Source organism: Schistocerca gregaria, chromosome 2 (assembly GCF_023897955.1).
Source record: "Schistocerca gregaria isolate iqSchGreg1 chromosome 2, iqSchGreg1.2, whole genome shotgun sequence".
NCBI classification, from domain to species: domain Eukaryota; kingdom Metazoa; phylum Arthropoda; class Insecta; order Orthoptera; family Acrididae; genus Schistocerca; species Schistocerca gregaria.
The window spans coordinates 639698838-639720559 of record NC_064921.1 but is presented as its reverse complement, the minus strand read 5'-3'; positions in this window follow the sequence as shown (position 1 = coordinate 639720559).

The following is a 21722-nucleotide window of genomic DNA, read 5'->3' as shown; positions in this document are numbered from 1 at the left end:
CGTCATTCCAGCTCTCCAAGTGCATGGATGTGTGGATGGCATCATTTTTATGTAAGACGACGCACCTCAGTAAATTGCAAATCCAGTTAAGCAACTTCTGTAGCGCCTTTTCTGAAATTCTAGAATTATCAGCCGCCATTTCTCCACAACCTAACCGTCCCAAACACCCGATCTAAATCCGTGTAACTTCTTGCTGTGAGGCTATGTGAAAGATGTGGTGTTCAGTGTTACGCTGGCAAACTTAGTTGCATTGAAGGAACGCATTGCGCAACACTTCCTGGCCGTGACCTTGGAAACACTTCGATCAGTTGTGCAACATGCTGTTTCTCGATTTCAACTCTTTGCAGTAAATGGTGGACAGCATACTTATACACCCATGCACACTGAGTAGTACAGCTTGTTTAACGTCAAACGTACACCGTAGGCATTGTTGTATGATTCATTTGTCATTTGCAGTCGACCACTATTAAATCATGATGCTGAAAGCGCCATCTATTGGTACATTTTGTAACTATTTGTTTTTCTTCTGCCAGACTTTTTCCCCCTTCTCCGATAATATTCCGTTGCAATTTGACTTCGTTCTCACCAGTGGTGTTATTTCTACTGCTGTTTGGAAGTTTAACTTTAATTACAATCGCCGGCCACTGTGGCCGAGTGGTTCTAGGCGCTTCAGTCTGAAACCACGCGACCGCTAAGGTCGCAAGTTCGAATCCTGCCTCGGGCATGGATGTGTGTGATGTCCTTAGGTTAGTTAGGTTTAAGTAGTTCTAAGTTCTAGGGGACTGATGAAATCAGATGTTAAGTCCCATAGTGCTCAGAGCCATTTGAACCATTTTTTAAAATTATAATCACCCTGTATATGCCAACTTTTATCTTACAAATACCTTTCGTTCGCCGTTCTCGAGGCAGTTCGCCTTAGTGGACCTGCTGATCAGCGCTGCTAGAACCCGACGTGTCTACTTGATAATGGACTTCACCTGCCGCAGTGGCGGGTGCTGAAACAGAGCTCCGATCCATTCAAGCTACTAAAAAGACGTGGGTACTTTGACGGTAACTCTTCTACACTATAAGCGAAATGTTTCAACTGTTCAACTTCATTGTACTTGTGGGTGAAACAGATCTCACTGAACTCGCAATAAATGACAACATGTATTCATTTACTGATTTGACGTTTCAAACTGACAGTTCGCATCCACGATCATCAGTTGTTCTGTCGGTGACATAATCTCGGCGGCGCCCTTTACTCCGTGACTTCCTAGGCACCGCCAGGTCGTGATGCAAAGCATTTAGCAGCCTTCGCCAGCAGGCAGAGAGGCACACTCGCCGTCGCGCCTTGTCGATATTTCGAGTCGACGTCTTTCACACCCAGTCTGCGCGTACGGCGAATCAGAGCACGCGCAGCGGAATGTTGCGCACGTAATATCAACCTAAACAACGTATATATCCGGTTTCGAAGCACATCTTTCGTCGGCAGGAGTGATTAAATGATTGCTACAATTAACTGAACAACTTGTACGGCCAAGGATACAGAAAAGTGGCTGTAGTCCAACAACATAACTAAATGAGTGCTGCGTCGTGGTAGTGTTAACATATAGGTACGAAATACGAACAGAAGGTGTCATGGTGTTCAAGAATAATGCATTTACTTTAACGTGGTATTAATATTAGTGATCAAAGAAGCCGCATTGAAAAATAATGTAAGTTACACAGTACTACTTCATATTTCATTTCTTACCAAACAAGGCAGGTGGAGTTGCCTTAGAGCTTGGCTCTTTTCCAACTAAACCCTAGTCAGTTGGGAGTGTTCGGAAGGGATTCCCAGTTAGGAAAATAGAGACGGAACATCTTGTTCGTACATTTGCCTGACAGCCGACGCCAACCTCGCCAGCACATCGGAACTTTCTATAGGGAGCCTACGCCTGAGACGGTAATTACCTAGTCGAGCTGCCTCTGGTCTCCGATCAGTGGTGGGGGATGACGCTGGAAGTCCATTGTGGCAGGCGCGGAAGTGCAGGGGTTACGTCAAATGATTGTTGCAGTATTCAACTAACCTTCCTAGTGGTGGCAAGACGTGCTGGACCGGAACCTGTTAAGAGTATGCTGAATAAATCGTAATTACATTATTATACTGTAACGAGCCGCTGGGGACAGTGGCTCCCTTATACTAGATATGCAGGAGGTACCCGTGAACAACGTCTGAAAGTTTCCAAAATGAGATTTTCAGTTTGCAGCGGAGTGTGCGCTGATTTAAAATTTCCTGGCAGATTAAAAATATGTGACGGACCTAGACTCGAACGCGGGTCCTTTGCCTCTGACGGGTAAGTGCTCGACCAAATGAGCTACCCAACCGTGACCCGCAGTCCGGCCTCATAGTTTCAAGTCGGCCAGTGCCTCGTCTCCTACGTTTCAAACTTCGCAGAAGCTCTTCTGCGAACCTTGCAGTAGAGCTTCCCACGAGACAAGGTACTGGCCGACTTGATTTTATGAGGGCAGGTCGTGAGTCGTGCTTGGGTAGCTCAGGTGGCAGAACACCTGCCCGCGAAAGGCAAACGTCCCGAGTTCGAGTTTTCGTTCGGCACACAGTTTTTAATCTGCCAGGAAGTTTCTCTGAAAGAATGACGGCGGAATTCTGCTTCACCGTGTAACAACAGTAAATCCGAACAACAGTAATGCACTCTGGTGGCTTTCCTAGCTGTAAAAGACAACTGCAACTCACCATCGGTCATTTACAACCCTCCGATTGTGTGTACATATGCGAAGTTATACAGACTTCTGACCATGTCTTTTGGGTGTTCCACGTTTTTATCAGGCAGAGTATATCGTAATACAGCTACTGAAACGGTAATTTTTCACATCGTACTGGCCTTAAGAAGGGCCTTACATAACTGATAATTTCACTTATTAAAAAAATTCCTCCTTAGTTGTCGAAATGAACAGCAGTTTCGTACTCCAGTTCAAAATAGTTAATTCCTACCGCTCTAAGAATTTTCGCATTAGTCACTTAGTACTTGCGCTTTGTATCTGGAACAGCGTTGTACCAAACAAAACGGGAAGTATACATAGATAAAAAAACGTTTTGCATGACCTTGACTCCGAGAGTTCCGGAACCTGTACAGAAAATTGGGATAGAGATCAACATGAACATCACTTCCGCCCTTTTTATTGCTCATGAAAACCACACATTGCATGTTGTACCACCATACGGACCTTCAGAGGTAGTGGTCCAGATTGCTGTACACACCGGTACTCTAATATCTACTAGCACGTCTTCTTATATTGGTACATACCTGTATTCGTCGTGGCATACTATTAACAAGTTCATCGAGGCACTGTTGGTCCCAATTGTATCACACATCAACAGCGATTCGGCGTAGATCCCTCAGAGTGGTTGGTGGGTCACGTCGTCCTTAAACAGCTCTTTGCAATCTATTCCAATCATATTCGATAGGGTTCATGTCTGGAGAACATGCTGGCCGCTCTAGTAGAACGATGTCGTCATCCTGAAAGAAGTCATTCACAAGACGTGCACGATGGGGCCGCGAAATGTGGTCCATGAAGACGAATGCCTCGGTAATATGCTGGCGATATGGTTTCACTATCGGTCGGAGGAGGGCATTCACATATTATACACCGTTACGGCACATTCCATGACCACCAGCGATGTACGTCGGCCCCACATAATGCTACCCCAAAACAGGAGGGTACATCCACCTTGCTGCACTCGCTAGACAGAGTGTCTAAGGCTTTCAGTTGACTGGGTTGCCCCCAAACACGTTTCCGACGATTTTCTGGTTCAAAGCATATGCGGCACCCATCGGTGAAGAGAACGTGATACTAATCCTGAGCGGTCCATTCGACATGTTGTTGGGCACATCTGCACCACGCTGCATGGTGTCGTGGCTGCAAAGATGGACCTCGCCATGGATGTCGGGAGTGAAATTGCGCATCATTCAGCCTATTGCGCACAGTTTGAGTCGTAAAACGACGTCCTGTGGCTGCACGAAAAACAATGTTCAACATGGTGGCGTTTCTGTCAGGGTTCCTCCGAGCGATAATCCTTGGGTAGCGGTCATGCACTGCAGTAGTAGTCCCTGGGTGGTCTGATGAGGCATGTCATCTACTGCTCCTGTCTCTCTGTGTCTCCTCCGTGTTCGAACAATATCGCTTTGGTTAACTTCAAAATGCCTGGAGACTTCGCTTGTTGAGAGCCCTTCCTGGCACAAAGTAACAATGCGGCCGCAATCGAACTACGGCATTGACCGTCTAGGCATGGTTGAACTGTGGACAACACAAGCCATGTTTCTCCTTCCTGGTGGAATGACTGGAACTGATCGGCTGTCGGACCATCTCCCTCTAATAGGTGCTGCTCATGCATGGTTCTTTACATCTTTGGGCGGGTTTAGTGAAATGGTTCAAACGGCTATGTGCACTATGGGACTTAACATCTAAGGTCATCAGTCCCCTAGAACCTAGAACTACTTAAACCTAACTAACCTAAGGACATGACACACATCCATGCCCGAGGCAGGATTCGAAACTGCGACCGCAGCGGTCGCGCGGTTCCAGACTGAAGCCCCTAGAACAGCGCGGCCACACCGGCCGGTGGCGGATTTAGTGACATCTCGGAACAGTCAAAGGGACAGTGTCTGTTATACAATATCCAAGTCATCTACTATGTTCAGGAGTTCTGGGAACCAAGGTGATAAAAACTTTTTTATGTGTGTATATTATGTGTGTGTGTGTGTATGTGTGTATATTATGTGTGTGTGTGTGTGTGTGTGTGTGCATGCGCGCTTGATGAATGCTGTAGTGTTTTCAAGTTTTCATTTGTAGAACAGATGTACACATGACTGAATAAAAATTAAGCCTATATTGACAGTGCTACAAAGATTCATGTCAGCATTGGCACCGCTTTCGTTTATCTCTCAAAGAACATTTGTAACGGAAGATGCTTGCATCTGCCATTAAAACGCTCTGCAAACAATAATGTAATAACAGCGAAGTCTGTGGTTGCTTAGAAACATAACAGAAAGCAAACAAAGAAGAAATAATCAAACGATTACCAGTTTTTTTAAAAGCTGTGTTATAACACACAGCTATCATTTACAATTTCAAATCCTCTGGGGCCAAAAGAAGTATGTAGTGTGTTCAAAGGCACGCATAAAGCAGAATGCGAGCGTAGATTTAGCATCTGCGTTTGTGTCGCGCAAATTTACCATTATTTTCTGAAAGGAGACCTAACAATGTGAGTTTTCCTCTTAGTTCTCAGCTGCATGTTGTTTAGTTTAATCATCGTAGCTTCCTTCGAGGTCGTTTTTGTTCAAATATTAATGAAAATTTACTACCACATCAATTAATGATTAGCTCAATAGACCTGCCAACCACAACCAAGCGCAGGCTACATTCTGTTACAACTCAAGCTTAATTACTTCAGTTTTTAAGTGTTTAAGCCTAATTACTTACAATGAATTCTGCACTGATAAGCCATAACGTCATGGCGTTCGATTCCGCGTGGTGCCGTTACGGCCACGCGCCGCAGTAACGAGCGTATGTTAGAGGAGTAAACGAACGAGGCGGAGGTTAGGGCTAAAAATGAGGAGACACATTGAGACAAGCGACTCTGACAAACGGGAGATTATTACTACGCAGAGCCTGTGAATGAGTATCTCAAAAACGCGCGAAGCTGGTCGAATGTTCACGTTCTACTGTCATGAGCTTCTATGGAAAGAAGTAGTAGGACTCTGAAACTACCACAACGCACTAAATTGTTGGGCGTCCACGACTGTTCACAAGAACGTGGGGTTCCCAGGCTGATCTTCTCTGTAAAGTAGGACAGATAGTGATCTGTGGCGTCGCTGCCGAAAGAGCACAATGCAGGTGCGTACACAAGTGTTTCGAAGCACCGTTCGTCGTACAATGTTGAACACAGTACCCCGCAGAAGACTACCCGGACCTGTTCACATGTTCACTCAGCGAAATCGTTAATTACGGTTACAGTAGGCAGACGACCATCGGGATCCGACGGTGGACCAATGGAAACGTGTCGGCTCATCGGGTGTATCACATTTTTGCTGCCCTAGATCGATGGTCGTCTCCACAAATGCCGTTATCGAGCCGAATGGCGGCTCGAAAAGTGCAGCGCGCCTTTGACGTAGGCTGGTGGGAGCAGTATATGCCATGGGAGTCAGTCTCTTGCTCTTGCATGGGACCTGTGGCAGTTTAGCTGCATCCCTTCATGCTTGATGTCTTCCACTACCGCGATGTGAGCTTTCAGCAGTGTAATTGTCCATGTCTCGTAGCCAAAACCGTGCTAGGCTCATTTGTGGAGCATTATAGTCAGATCACGTTGATGTTTCGGCGACCATATTCGCCTCATGTAAATGCTATGGAACCCATCGGTCCCTATTGAGAGCCATCACCATTTACTCAAATCATTGGCCCGTTATTTACTTTAATTACATCACCTGTGCATAGATCTCTAATGGTACACAACTCCGTAAACCATCTAACACATTGTCGGATCCCTGACAGGCAGAATCATCGACGTGTTTCATTCCAAATACGGACAAACAAGCTAATAAGCAGTTGGTCATAATGTTTTGCCTCACCACTGTCTTTGTAACATAAGACAAATCACATCCAAACTTAGTACAAAACTGTGCGAAATAAGATTCACGTTCCGTGTAACAGACAACGTTGCACTATCTAACAGCATGCTAAAACATGCCCATTGTTTACGGTGATAAGACACTGGTGGTGTTTACCAGGCAGACAGCTCAGAGAAATCCTAGCTTGCCGTGCCCTAACTCATCCACCGAAGACTCCCCGAGGTGCACTGCACTTAATACCGGCCGCCAGACTTGTATTACTTGCAGAACGAAGTAAACGCAGCAACCGTTAACCATTGCCCCTTCTCCAATTTGCGTAGAACGGTGATCTAAGTTTCCTGTCAATAGAGTTTCAAACGCCTACACTTATCAGCGCGGGCTGAGCATTATTCTATTCATGAAAGAATCGACTGTGACTTTAATAAAGACCTGTCATAAAATTAGCGAAGTATTTCAGAAAACCATAGTACAATCAGATCAGTATGTTAACAGCCTTAATTTAAGACGTACATTTGGTATGTGGTAGCTACAGTAACACAGAAGTGGTTAGGTGAGAAGTACTACTTCAATTTTCCATGAAGACAAATAATCGATTGCGATCATGTATGACTGTAATGATTGACTAAAATGCCCTAAAACTATGCTAACAGAGCTACGCTGAGAACTGAACTCCGTTCGGTCAAGAGTCAGATTTTTATCAATTGTAGCATGTCATACATTCAATGTGAATCTACAACTACAAGAAAATCTTATTTAGAATGTGAGAGGTACGGTGATTGTCTTATGTAGGAGTACAGTGTGCTGTCTGCATCTGTAGTAACTTATAGCTAATCCTCTTTTATTGCGGGTATTCCTCCGCCACGCTGGATGACTTGTTCGAGTCTCTCTATCACCATGGTATTACGTCGGCGGAGCAACAGGGCGAGCACTCAATCTAGCTGCCTGAATGATAAATGGTTAATCCGACTTCAAATGTCGGCAGAAGGGATGTCTGTAATTTATTCAGTTACAGCTTAAACAAGAGATGATTCAGTAATCGGTCGATGGCAAATGTTGTATGGGACGACAGCGCCCTTGGCGATATCTAATTCCGTACATTAGAAGTACTACCGGTAGGGGTTATAGAGGCAAGAAACAAAGTATACTCGCACACGTTAAGGTTTGCTGCGAAGCATCATATACGTCCACGACAATCTTGCAGAAAAAAGGTAGTAATTGCAAACGTGCTTCATTCTGTTATTTGTAGTGTTTCTACGAAGTAATTACTTGTCACTGTCTATTCAAGAGGTAACGCTTCAAACACAAAAAAGACCTATTCTTCCTCGGGTGCGTTTCAAATGTATTCTACCTTGGAAGTCAATGAAACCAACATCGTGGAATTCTCAATAAGTCATCAATTTATGCGAGTGATCTTAATTAAATCACATCATAACAGTCTACAAACAGAATGAAGCAGGTTCGAAATTATTACAGATTTGTTCCTGCAATTGGGTAACATAAATATAATTGATTAACTAGCGTACTATATGAAGTATATCTTCTTCCCAGTGTTTTAAATTTTTTACTACAGGGAAAGGGTCTATTAGTGGCGTTTTGTTTATATGCCGTAATAATGTTACATAAAGCTTAAACATTCGTCAGTTTTATTAGTATTTAGCAAAAGTATTGCAGTACGCACTTAGTAACATATCGGCGAAACAGAGAGAAACTGTAACTCGCAGCGAAGCATGCGAGCAGGCTTTTATTCAGAACACGCTCTGCTGGAAGTACCGTAGAGAATATCTGGTAATAACAACTCCAAGAAACCATCGCTGTGCCTGATATATATTACGTTTGGGGCACATAATTAAAGGGATCTCCCAGAACTGCTGTCATCCAATTTTAAGTTTCTCGGAAAACGAAATTATTCCGCCACTGAAGGGCTTCCCATCTTACACTGTTACATCGCATAAATGCAGATAAATGAGATTTCTATAACTTTTCTCGGTTAAGTAAATGTTTTTCTTTTCTAGACTTGGCAGGTATTATTTTACTGACGAAGTCTTTTTCAGTTATAGTAAGTTTAGTTTTTAAAGTGAGACTGCCGACACAATATAACAAAATTAAGGACGGGATTTATGTTCATCCATATACATACACACACCAGGGGCAGAAGTATGAAAGCGAAATTTCCGTATAGGTGGTGCTAGCCTTTATCTGTTTCAAAGCCGTAAACATGTTGAGTTTTGTATTTACAAATTACGATTTACGGACAGCATTTGTTTTCTGTTATCATTTGAAGATAACTGCTGCAGAATCACATCGAATGCTTGTCGAAGCTTTCGGCGTACATGCTGTGGGGAAACATAGTTTTTCGAGTGGTTCAAAAAATTCAGTAGGAAACCACCGAAAAAGTTCGAATACAAGGAATTGTAGGCATCATTGTATGAAGATGATACTCAAACTCAACAAGAACTCGCGGAACAATTGAATATGACGCAGGAAGCCGTTTCTCTTTGGTTGAAAGCTACGGGAAAGGTCCAGAAAGTGGCAAAATGGGTTCCGCATGAATGAAAGACAGCAAGTAACTCCAACAACCACTTGTAAATGCTCCTCGCCAGATATCAAAGAAAGCCGTTTCTCCATCGAATAGTGACAGGTGATGAAAAATGAATCCTAAGCGTCGAAAATCATGGGTGAATTCAGGTAAACCATCGACATTCACTGCAAGACCAAATCGCTCTGCGTTTGGTGAGATCAGAAGGGCGTCATCTACTATGAGCTGCTAAAAAATGGTGCAACCGTTAACACTAAGCGCTACCAACAGCAAATGATCGATTTAAATATAGCATTACGTGAAAAACGACCGGGATATGGAAAAAGGCAACACAGAGTGATATTGCTCGATTATAACGCCCCATCACACACAGCAAAACGGCTCAGGGAAAAGATCGAAGCGTCCATTGGAAAATAATAGGGCATGCAGCTTGTTCTCCAGACGTGGCTCCGTCCGATTATCATCTATTTGCATCACTGAAACACGCTCTCGCTGAACAATTGTTCAGTTCGTCCAGACGGGGCTCCGTCCGATTATCATATATTTGCATCACTGAAACGCGCTCTCGCTGAACAATTGTTCAGTTCGTACTAAAATGTACGAAAATGGCTCTCTGACTGGTTCGCTTCAAAAGAAGATTTTTTTGTGGCATTCACAGCCTGCCGTAGAGATGGAGAAATGTATAAATAGAAAAGGAGATAATTTTGAATAAAATATTATCTGTTTCAAACAACAGGCATGTAATTCCTACAACAAAATTCCGTTTTCGTACTTCTACCCCGACACTTGGCTGAAAACAACTTACAAGTTCGTGGCTCCCTCCATCGGTATGCTGGAATTAAATATGGTGTTGGCTCACCCTTAGCTTTGATGACAGCTTCCACTCTCGCAGGAATATGTTCAATCAGATGCTAGGAGGTTTCTTGGGGAATGGCATTCCATTCTTCAAGGAATGCTTCAGTGAAAAGAGGTATCAATGTCGGTCGGTGAGGCCTGACTCGAAGTCGGAGTTTCGAAACATCCCAAAGGTGTTCTATAGGATTCAGATCAGGACTCTGTGCAGGTCATTTCTTTACTGGGATATTATCGTCGTGTAACCACTCAACCATAGGCCGTGCATTACGAACAGATGCTCGATGGTGTTGAAAGATGCAATCGCCATCCCCGAAATGCTCTTCAACAGTGGGAAGCAAGAATGTGCTTAAAACACCAATGTAGGCCTGCGCTGTGATAGTGCAACGCAAAAAATAAGGAGTGCAAGCCCACTCCATGAAAAACACGACCACATCATAACACCATCGCCTCTGAATTTTACTGTTGGCAATACACACGCTGGCAGATGACGTTCACCGGGAATTCGCCATACCCACACCCTGCCATCGGACTCCCACATTATGTATCGTAATTCGTCACTCCACACAACGCTTTTCTACAGTCCAATCGTCCAATGTTTACGCTCCTTACACCAAGCGAGGCGTCGTTTAGCAGTTACCGGCGTGGTGTGTGGCTTCTCAGGAGCCGTTGGACCATGAAATCCAAGTTTTCTCACCTCCCGCTTAATTGTCATATCACTTGCAGTGGATCCTGATGAGGTTTGCAATTCCTGTGTAATGGTCTGGACAGATGTCTGCCTATTACACATTACGCCCCTCTTGAACTGCCGGCGGTCTCTGTCAGTCAACAGATAAGGCCGGCCTATACGCCTATGTGCTGTACGTGTCCCTTCACGTTTCCACTTCACTATCACATCGGAAACAATGGACCTAGGGATCTTTAGGAGTATGGAAATCTCGCATACGGACAAATGACGCAAGTGACACCCGATCACCAGACCACGTTCGAATTCCGTGAGTTTCGCGGAGCACCCCATTCTGCTCTCTCACAATGTCTCAGGATGTGTTATGACTGAGGTCACTGATGTGGAATACCTGGCAGTAGGTGGCAGCACAATGCACCTAATAGAAAAACGTATGTTTTTCAGGGTGTCCGGATACTTTTGATCACATTATATATATATACACTCCTGGAAATTGAAATAAGAACACCGTGAATTCATTGTCCCAGGAAGGGGAAACTTTATTGACACATTCCTGGGGTCAGATACATCACATGATCACATTGACAGAACCACAGGCACATAGACACAGGCAACAGAGCATGCACAATGTCGGCACTAGTACAGTGTATATCCACCTTTCGCAACAATGCAGGCTGTTACTCTCCCATGGAGACGATCGTAGAGATGCTGGATGTAGTCCTGTGGAACGGCTTGCCATGCCATTTCCACCTGGCGCCTCAGTGGGACCAGCGTTCGTGCTGGACGTGCAGACCGCGTGAGACGACGCTTCATCCAGTCCCAAACATGCTCAATGGGGGACAGATCCGGAGATCTTGCTGGCCATGGTAGTTGAATTACACCTTCTAGAGCACGTTGGGTGGCACCGGATACATGCGGACGTGCATTGTCCTGTTGGAACAGCAAGTTCCCTTGCCGGTCTAGGAATGGTAGAACGATGGGTTCGATGACGATTTGGATGTACCGTACGCTATTCAGTGTCCCCTCGACGATCACCAGAGGTGTACGGCCAGTGTAGGAGATCGCTCCCCACACCATGATGCCGGGTGTTGGCCCTGTGTGCCTCGGTCGTATGCAGTCCTGATTGTGGCGCTCACCTGCACGGCGCCAAACACGCATACGACCATCATTGGCACCAAGGCAGAAGCGACTCTCATCGCTGAAGACGACACGTCTCCATTCGTCCCTCCATTCACGCCTGTCGCGACACCACTGGAGGCGGGCTGCACGATGTTGGGGCGTGAGCGGAAGACGGCCTAACGGTGTGCGGGACCGTAGCCCAGCTTCATGGAGACGGTTGCGAATGGTCCTCGCCGATACCCCAGGAGCAACAGTGTCCCTGATTTGCTGGGAAGTGGCGGTGCGGTCCCCTACGGCACTGCGTAGGATCCTACGGTCTTGGCGTGCATCCGTGCGTCGCTGCGGTCCGGTCCCAGGTCGACGGGCACGTGCACCTTCCGCCGACCACTGTCGACAACATCGATGTACTGTGGAGACCTCACGCCCCACGTGTTGAGCAATTCGGCGGTACATCCACCCGGCCTCCCGCATGCCCACTATACGCCCTCGCTCAAAGCCCGTCAACTGCACATACGGTTCACGTCCACGCTGTCGCGGCGTGCTACCAGTGTTAAAGACTGCGATGGAGCTCCGTATGCCACAGCAAACTGGCTGACACTGACGGCGGCGGTGCACAAATGCTGCGCAGCTAGCGCCATTCGACGGCCAACACCGCGGTTCCTGGTGTGTCCGCTGTGCCGTACGTGTGATCATTGCTTGTACAGCCCTCTCGCAGTGTCCGGAGCAAGTATGGTGGGTCTGACACACCCGTGTCAATGTGTTCTTTTTTCCATTTCCAGGAGTATATATATATATATATATATATATATATATATATATATATATATATGTGTGTGTGTGTGTGTGTGTGTGTCAACAGTTGTTTTTGAGTGTGTCCGGATGAACACAGTAGCAGATGAGTTCACCGGACATTCTATACGATATTTATATACATAAAGCTACTACATGCGTTTTGTGCAGAACATCAACTTCATGTCTTCTGTATTCTTGATTACCGAAGAATTATTTCAACCATTTTTCCTCAAATAGATGGCAAATAATTGTTATAAGCGCAGGTACTAAATGAATCATGCTAAAATTATTAGAGCAGTACGAATTAACAATTCTGAACTGGAGCACATAATTACCGTTCATTTCAGTAGCTAAGGAGGAATTTTTCTAATATGTGAAATTGTCAATTAGCTAAAGTCCTCCACAAAGCCAGAATGATGCGAAAAATAACAGCTTCCATAGCTGAGAAAAATGTGAAATATCCAAAAGATATCGACCGATGTTATTGTACCTTCGTATACGTATACACAATCCGCGCGTCTGTGAATGATTGATGGTGTTTGCAGTTGTCTGTTACAACTAGAACAGCCATCAGAGTGAATTAGTGTTGTCCGGATTTACTGTTGTGACACTGTGAACCAGAACTCCGCTGACAGACTTTCAGAGGTTGTTCAGGGATATATTCCTAGGTATTTTGCATAACGGACCTTCTGTTTCCAGCGGCTCATCACAGTGTAATAATGTAATTACGATTTGTTCAGCATTCTCACAACACTTTTCGTTGAACCACCCCTGCTCACCACAAGGAAGAGCAGTCGAATCGGGCACCAGTCACTTGGTGAAACATTTTCACATTTCCACCTGCCATAATGGACTCCCAGCAACATTCTGCGTCATCCCCCACCATTGATCCGAAACTATCAGCAGCTCGACTAGGTAATAACCATCTCACGCGTAGGCTGCTGGTAACACCACAGAACACACGGTTGCATCTGGACCGATGCCGACAGCGGGAGACATGGACTGCTGATGAATGGCGACGCACTATGTTCACCAACGATACTTGGTTCTGCACTACAATGCATCACCATTATCGGCGAGTACGGTGGCTACCTTCCAATGTTTTGTAGATGAACAGCAGTATTATTGCTGGCGTCTTTGTGTCGGGAGCCAACGGGTATGAATCTCTCGTCACATCTGATAGCGCCAGCGAATTTTATGGCACAATGCTAAGACACGAGCTTCCTGCGTCCTCATGTGTTACCTCCATGCGGCATTATAGTGGTAAAGCGTCTCCCGGCAAGCGGAGGAGTCACAGGATCTAATTGCGGTAAATCCACGTAAGTTACAGTCTGACTTTAACACAGCCTTCACTTCTCAATGATGTGAGAATTCACTAGGAATGGTACTTTGAATGGATTCAGTATGTAATAGTAGCTTCCCTTTTTCTAGCCACAGTGGCGTCCAATTGATAGGCTTGCAGCAAGCAGTTGAGCCATGCGAAATTACTAATAAAACTAGCTTTAACAATTTTATACCATTATTCCATTATTACTGTATTTTCTGTAGCTTCGCGCATCAGTTACTACCCCATGTTAAGTAGGCTGTTTAGGTTTTTATATTGGTAACGCCATGTAGCGCTCTGTAAGAAAATCACTGGCTGTGCCGTGTGCAGTCTGTGGCTGGGTGGCATTGTTTTAATATTCGCTATTGTAGTGTAGGGCTGTTGGCTGTTAATAGCGCGTAGCGTTGCGCAGTTGGAGGTGAGCCGCCAGCAGTGGTGGATGTGGGGAAGTGAGATGGCGGATTTTTGAGAGCGGATGATCTGGACATGTGTCCATCAGAAACAGTACATTTGTAAGAATTGATGTCATGAACTGCTATATATATTATGACTTTTGAACACTATTAAGGTAAATACATTGTTTGTTCTCTATCAAAATCTTTCATTTGCTAACTATGCCTATCAGTAGTTAGTGCCTTCACTAGTTTGAATCTTTTATTTAGCTGGCAGTAGTGGCGCTCGCTGTATTGCAGTAGTTCGAGTAACGAAGATTTTTGTGAGGTAAGTGATTTGTAAAAGGTATAGGTTAATGTTAGTCAGGGCCATTCTTTTGTAGGGATTATTGAAAGTCGGACTGCGTTGCGCTAAAAAAATATTGTGTCAGTTTAGTGTTGATCAGAATAGGTAAAGAAGGAAATGCCTGAGTACGTTCAGTTTTGCTCAGCTGTTTGAAAATTAAATAATGTAAGAGGTTTATCAGCACAGTAATTCATTAATTTTTCTAAGGGGACGTTACACTCATTGAAAGCCGTAAACATAACAAGATGAGGTCCAACGTAGCCCATATAGTTAACTGAATTTAAAGTCGTCATGAAAGACGGCAGGCCCTCTGGCCTCTTAATACACTTCTTAAGGGCTATAAAACCAGTTTATCTTTCATTTATAAGGTCTAAATTTGCACGCAAGCAAATTAATGTCAATTTACTACCGCATTACACTCTTAGGCAAATTAGGTAATCGGATACTGCGACTTGCATGTACGCGATCTTGGGTTGCATGCATATTGGAAATCTGTTTAGTTCACGTAGGAGAAGAGTGGGAGGTTTGGGCTGTGAGGAGGCCAACCGTTCACAATAGCAGGAGGTGGGGAGACACCCGGTCACTGGGAATCGTGAGAAGAGCCCCAACACATAGCTAGCGGCTTCCTCTTTCGATGTCGCGTCTCAAGGGGCAGAGCGACGGACGCTCGTCGTTCTTTCAATATTTAGCGCAGTTTTATCGCGAAAGCCTCATGTTTTTGGGAGGAACGCCCGAGCTTCGCGCCTTGGTTGTGCTATTGTTTGCAACTCTATTGTTCGGAATGCCACGTTCCACGGGATAGCTGACAGAACGATGCCACATGTCATCCCAGTCATCGTATTCTGTCAGCGCCAGTATCCAGAAACCTTACCTCCTTAAGTCGGAGGCTGTGACAGGGTGCTCGACTGTCACGTCACCACATGTCTACTGTCACCGTTGGAAATTGGATGGAAAAAAATGGTACAGACAGCTAGGTTGGAATACGGTAGTGTGATTCTAAACGAATTGGTTCTAAGGTTGTAGCTGACGATTATCCGAGTCCTCGCACAGTGTAGCAGTCGCTCTCTGGCTGTTGGGCGGAAATGAATTGAGGATTTGCGGGTTGCTAAGCATCGCAGGAGCTCGTCGCGTTCTTTTAACGCCCATCCTGCGGTGTAACTCCATCAGCAGTTTCACTAGTCTGGCCACCCCGAAACACGCTTAGTTTGTTTTCTTTCACGCTCGCACTTCGGTCGGTGGAGCCCATCGCAGTGCAGCAGCCGACCAGGAGTAGCACCATCAGCACGCCGCCTTGCGCCCTACTGTCGGTAAAATACGCAGCTCCAGCCTGTAGAGATTATGTTGATTTTTCAGCCGTCCAAAACTGGAAATGAGGTTTCTCAGCGGTGGCATACACAGAACCACTTTCCCTCCTTGGGTGATATTGTGGTGCAGCATTAGATTACCCATTTGTTAAATTTCACCTGTTTTATTTGCTCCCCCTTCTCGTAGTAGAGAGGCACAGTAGGTTCCATGCAGTGTCGTTTGTACTAGGTACTTGCCAACACCTGTATCATGTGGGGACTATTTACACGTTTGGTTCACACTAATATACCTGAGAGGTTTAAGGCACCATGACACGGATTGCTCGGACCCTCTTCGAGTCCTCTCTCTGGCATGGGTGGGTGTGTAGCGTAAGTTAGATTAAGTAGTGTGTAAGTCTAGGAACCGATTACCTCAGCAGTTTGGTCCCTTAAGAATTAAGACACATTTGAACATTTGAACAGAAACTTTTTTCATCTTTATTTTTTTTTTTTTGGGGGGGGGGGGGGGGTGACCTTTGATCAACTCATTCAATGAAAAAATTCTGTAAGAGGCCAGCCACCCCACATAGGATCTATGTGTTCTTGTCTTCAGTCCTGAGACTGGTTTGATGCAGCTCTCCATGCTACTCTATCCTGTGCAAGCTGCTTCATCTCCCAGTACCTACTGCAACCTACATCCTTCTGAATCTGCTTAGTGTACTCATCTCTCGGTCTCCCTCTACGATTTTTGCCCTCCACGCTGCCCTCCAATGCTAAATTTGTGATCCCTTGATGCCTCAAAACATGTCCTACCAACCGATCCCTTCTTCTAGTCAAGTTGTGCCACAAACTTCTCTTCTCCCCAATCCTATTCAATACCTCCTCATTAGTTACGTGATCTATCCACCTTATCTTCAGTATTCTTCTGTAGCACCACATTTCGAAAGCTTCTATTCTCTTCTTGTCCAAACTAGTTATCGTCCATGTTTCACTTCCATACATGGCTACACTCCAAACAAATACTTTCAGAAACGACTTCCTGATACATAAATCTATATTCGATGTTAACAAATTTCTCTTCTTCAGAAACGCTTTCCTTCCCATTGCCAGTCTACATTTTATATCCTCTCTACTTCGACCATCATCAGTTATTTTACTTCCTAAATAGCAAAACTCCTTTACTACTTTAAGTGTCTCATTTCCTAATCTAATTCCCTCAGCATCATCCGATTTAATTTGACTACATTCCATTATCCTCGTTTTGCTTTTGTTAATGTTCATCTTATATCCTCCTTTCAAGACACTGTCCATTCCGTTCAACTGCTCTTCCAAGTCCTTTGCCGTCTCTGACAGAATTACAATGTCATCGGCGAACCTCAAAGTTTTTACTTCGTCTCCATGAATTTTAATACCTACTCCAAATTTTTCTTTTGTTTCCTTTACTGCTTGCTCAATATACAGATTGAATAACATCGGGGAGAGGCTACAACCCTGTCTCACTCCTTTCCCAACCACTGCTTCCCTTTCATGCCCCTCGACTCTTATTACTGCCATCTGGTTTCTGTACAAATTATAAATAGCCTTTCGCTCTTTGTATTTTACCCCTGCCACCTTTAGAATTTGAAAAAGAGTATTCCAGTTAACATTGTCAAAAGCTTTCTCTAAGTCTACAAATGCTAGAAACGTAGGTTTGCCTTTTCTTACTCTTTCTTCTAAGATAAGTCGTAAGGTCAGTATTGCCTCACGTGTTCCAACATTTCTACGGAATCCAAACTGATCCTCCCCGAGGTCTGCATCTACCAGTTTTTCCATTCGTCTGTAAAGAATTCGCGTTAGTATTTTGCAGCCGTGGCTTATTAAACTGATAGTTCGGTAATTTTCACATCTGTCAGCACCTGCTTTCTTTGGGATTGGAATTATTATATTCTTCTTGAAGTCTGAGGGTATTTCGCCTGTCTCATACATCTTGCTCACCAGCTGGTAGAGTTTTGTCATGACTGGTTCTCCCAAGGCCGTCAGTAGTTCTAATGGAATGTTGTCTACTCCGGGGGCCTTGTTTCGACTCAGGTCTTTCAGTGCTCATAGGATCTATATCAGAGCCATTATAACATTGAATTACACATCCTGGCAGGTTCAGTATAAACCCATTTGCATATCAGTTAGGGGTTCCACGATAGCAAACACACAGCCAGTTTGCAACCATATGGTGAACTTACAGAAGTTGGGTAGTCCTTCCTAAGAAATGCATGAGCTTTCTTGTGTACATTAGAGCTGGTTCCGATGTCCTAGAAGTTGGACAGGATGATTGTCTAGGTCGCATGGCAGATTGATATTTAGGTAATTCCATCCATAAGTGAACCGTTGCTGTTCTTACACTGACGGCGGCACACGTGGGAGTCGTGTAGCATCTAGAGTCATGTGCTGGAAGTTAGGCTACAATCAAGTAGACATCACGTCAGATTGCTGTGCAGACTATCATCAGCAGTGTAGCGTAAGTCGAAGCTGGGCTGAACAGTGATGCAAGTGGTGCGATCAGATCCTGCTTTGGCGTCAGCCATGGCTATTTGCAAGACCAGAATTGAGAAGGTGTTATTGCTGTATGTATCTGAGGTGGTCAGCGTCCATCGATGAGAATAACGACAACTACAGCAGTGTATCGAGCCGCAGCGTATAGAACGTCTACGGACATCATAATGTGGAGAACAATACTTTTGGTACAGTCGTATAGGTACATTTCGGGTGAGCTGGCGGCTGTTCTGTGACTTGGAATTCTCTGGAACGCAGCAAGAGGGCGCTGCTTCTGACGATAATGCGTCGCACAAACGTGAAGGAAGGAGTTGTAGGACAGTTTAAGGGGACGAGTCCGATGCCAGACTAAAACACGCACAGGTGGGTCAGGACAATGGTGAGTGTTGATACTGAAAGGGGGCAGGTCTTCCTGCTTGGAGGTGGCTACATGGTGAACAGCCTAGTGTAAAGTTGTCGCACCACTGCAATGTGGTGAAACCACGTTTTAATTCTGCCACGAAAGTACTTCAACGAGATTTACCTACTGCTGGGCTGTGTGTCAGTTATCACCATCATTTAATGGAAGTCCATGGTGATCCCCTGTCTACTGTATTGCATAATAACTGAGTGTGTCAAAGGCGAGTGAACATGTTGGATCTCGTGCGAGTTCAATCGCACCATCAGTCAAACGCATATTTCATTGAAATTTCTACGTGAAAGCCAGCCGTAACTGGTGTGAGTTTTGTGGGATTTGAATGTGCCTGTAACTACCGCAACGCCAACTTGGTATTTTGCCACATACAGCTTTAGGCATTTACTTCAGTATGTGCTGTTCGTCCAAATGGCTTATTTGGGCAGTTCATGGACGTTAATAATGGAAAACTTTTGCTTTACTTTAAATGATACGTATTTTTTAAAGTGACGCTGTATGTTTTTTTCTTGATTTAAGGCTGTAAAACGTGATTGTTATTGTTCTACCCGTGTAAAACAATGGGACGATCGGTTGCGATCGATGTAAAACGTAACGGCGACCTTCTGGGCATAGTGTTCGTCGTCGGCATAAAATCTGGATTGCAATTTAACCTTGATAGTTGTAAGTCTGTTTGTACTCAGTTACAGTGTCTGTAAATAAATTTTAACATTACAAAAAATGGTTTCAATGGCTCTAAACACTATGGGACTTAACTTCTGAGGTCAGCAGTCCCCTATAACTTAGAACTACTTAAACCTAACAAACCTAAGGACATCACACACGTCCATGTCCGAGGCAGGATCCGAACCTGCGACCATAGCTGTAGCGCGGTTTCAGACTGAAGCGCCTAGAACCACTCGGCCACTCTGGCCGGCTTTAACATTACACTGGTTAATATAGTCTTTCATGTCGTTTGATGCTAAACTGTCTTATTGTGACTGCTACGGTAAAGATCGGCGAAATAACAGATATAGGTGAAACCTCGGCTCCCGGGCACTCAGCACTCAGCACGCGATGTAATATTAATACCCTAGTCTGTGCAACCCCCAAAGCTAAACTCGCAAAATATAACATGTAGCATCATTCAACATATGAATCGTGACCCCTTAACAGCCGACTTGTCAGACACTTCATGGTATTAAATAACCGTAAGCGCCCACAGTTGATGGTAAAATCCATGAACCTGTTGGCTGTCAAGAAAATGATGTCAAATGATGAACGATAGCGATGCTTCTCAAGGCAAATCCGAAACCTGAACGTTACGAAGAATATAGACAGTTATGATCCTGGCCAAAATGATGTCTTTGCGATGCCAATATTTCTTTGTATACAGCAATACGACGTGCAGACCCCGTGTAAGAACCTCAATAGCTTGTGTGTTGAAGATGCAAGATCAGAAACTGTCTTTAAGAGCTCAGCCAATGAAATGAACGATTTTTTGTCTGTGCCAATCACTCTAATACGGGAAAGAACTATTGCCTACAAGAATCTTCCTACTATACAACTAACCACGACACATTTCACATAAGACACATAACAGTAAGTACAACAAGAACAGCAATAATGAGAATTTCTTATGAAGCGATAGGCAATGAAGTATTCGCATATCCACGATCAAGAATGTAGCCGACATCTTAATACCTGTCTTAAGAGACATATTCAAATTTTCTCACGTGAGTGGAACACATGCCACATCATGGAAAAGAAGTATTGAGCTACCTATTTCTAAGATCCAAAACCCGTAATCACTTTTGTGATTACCTTTCCGTGGCTTATAAGGCTTCGGTCTGTATTGCCATACGACACCACTAATGTACATGGAGCTATAGAAAAGGCGAGGAAAATTTGGGTTTATCCCCCCCCCCCCCCCTGAGGAATAGGTTATTAGAGGTGGAGCACAGGCCCGGATTGGAGAAGGAAAGTTGGTGTGTGCTTCCACAAGAACTTCCTCGAAATTGTTTTTAGTGATTTAGGGAAATCATAGAAGAAATACACGCGAACGGTCGGATGGAGATCTGAACCACCGTCCTTCTGAAAGCGAGTCCAATTCCTTATGCCATCTGCATACGGATTTTTCTTTTGAATCTCAACGTTGGGTGTGCCAAGTTCAACGAACTGCTGAATGTTCAGAAACGATGCGGCTTGTACATATGGTTCGTGTGCCTCAACGTGTCAGAGGGCTCCAGCGTCAGGTGTTGGCTGTACCTGGCTCGCAAATCACTCTGTTTACGGGTGCTACGTTAGCTGTGTTAAAACTCACATTTCCTTTCGTGTCCATTTGCTAGTCATGTTGTTCTGTCTATATTATACATAAATAGAAACCTTAATTCTCATGAAAATATTGTAAAGCGAAAGTAAAAGTACCGTGTCCAGTCAATAAGGACGTCGGTCTGTAAAAGTTCCATTACGAATAGAGCGATATTAATTTACAATTGTTCTCCACATGAGACAAAAATTATTTCATCATTCTCACTTTTTAGCAAACCCAAAAGGTCATTTTTACTTGATCACTCTTCCTATTGAGTACCAGAATCTTTATAACATTTTGAAAACAAAACTTGAAATAAGAAAGTGCGAGTATACTGTGCAAGCTGTATTGTAGATAAAGCCAACCGAACAAACGCGATCCTTAGAAACAGCGCACTAATATTTACATAACATCAAATATTGTAGAATATACTTCTACTGATCTAATAAGAATTTTCAGTACCTATTAGAAAATACAAAGGCTAGTGAAAAGTGTTTCGATCTAGTGAGACTCGAGCCACCAACACATCAGCTGTTTGCTTACAATTCTGCTTCCTT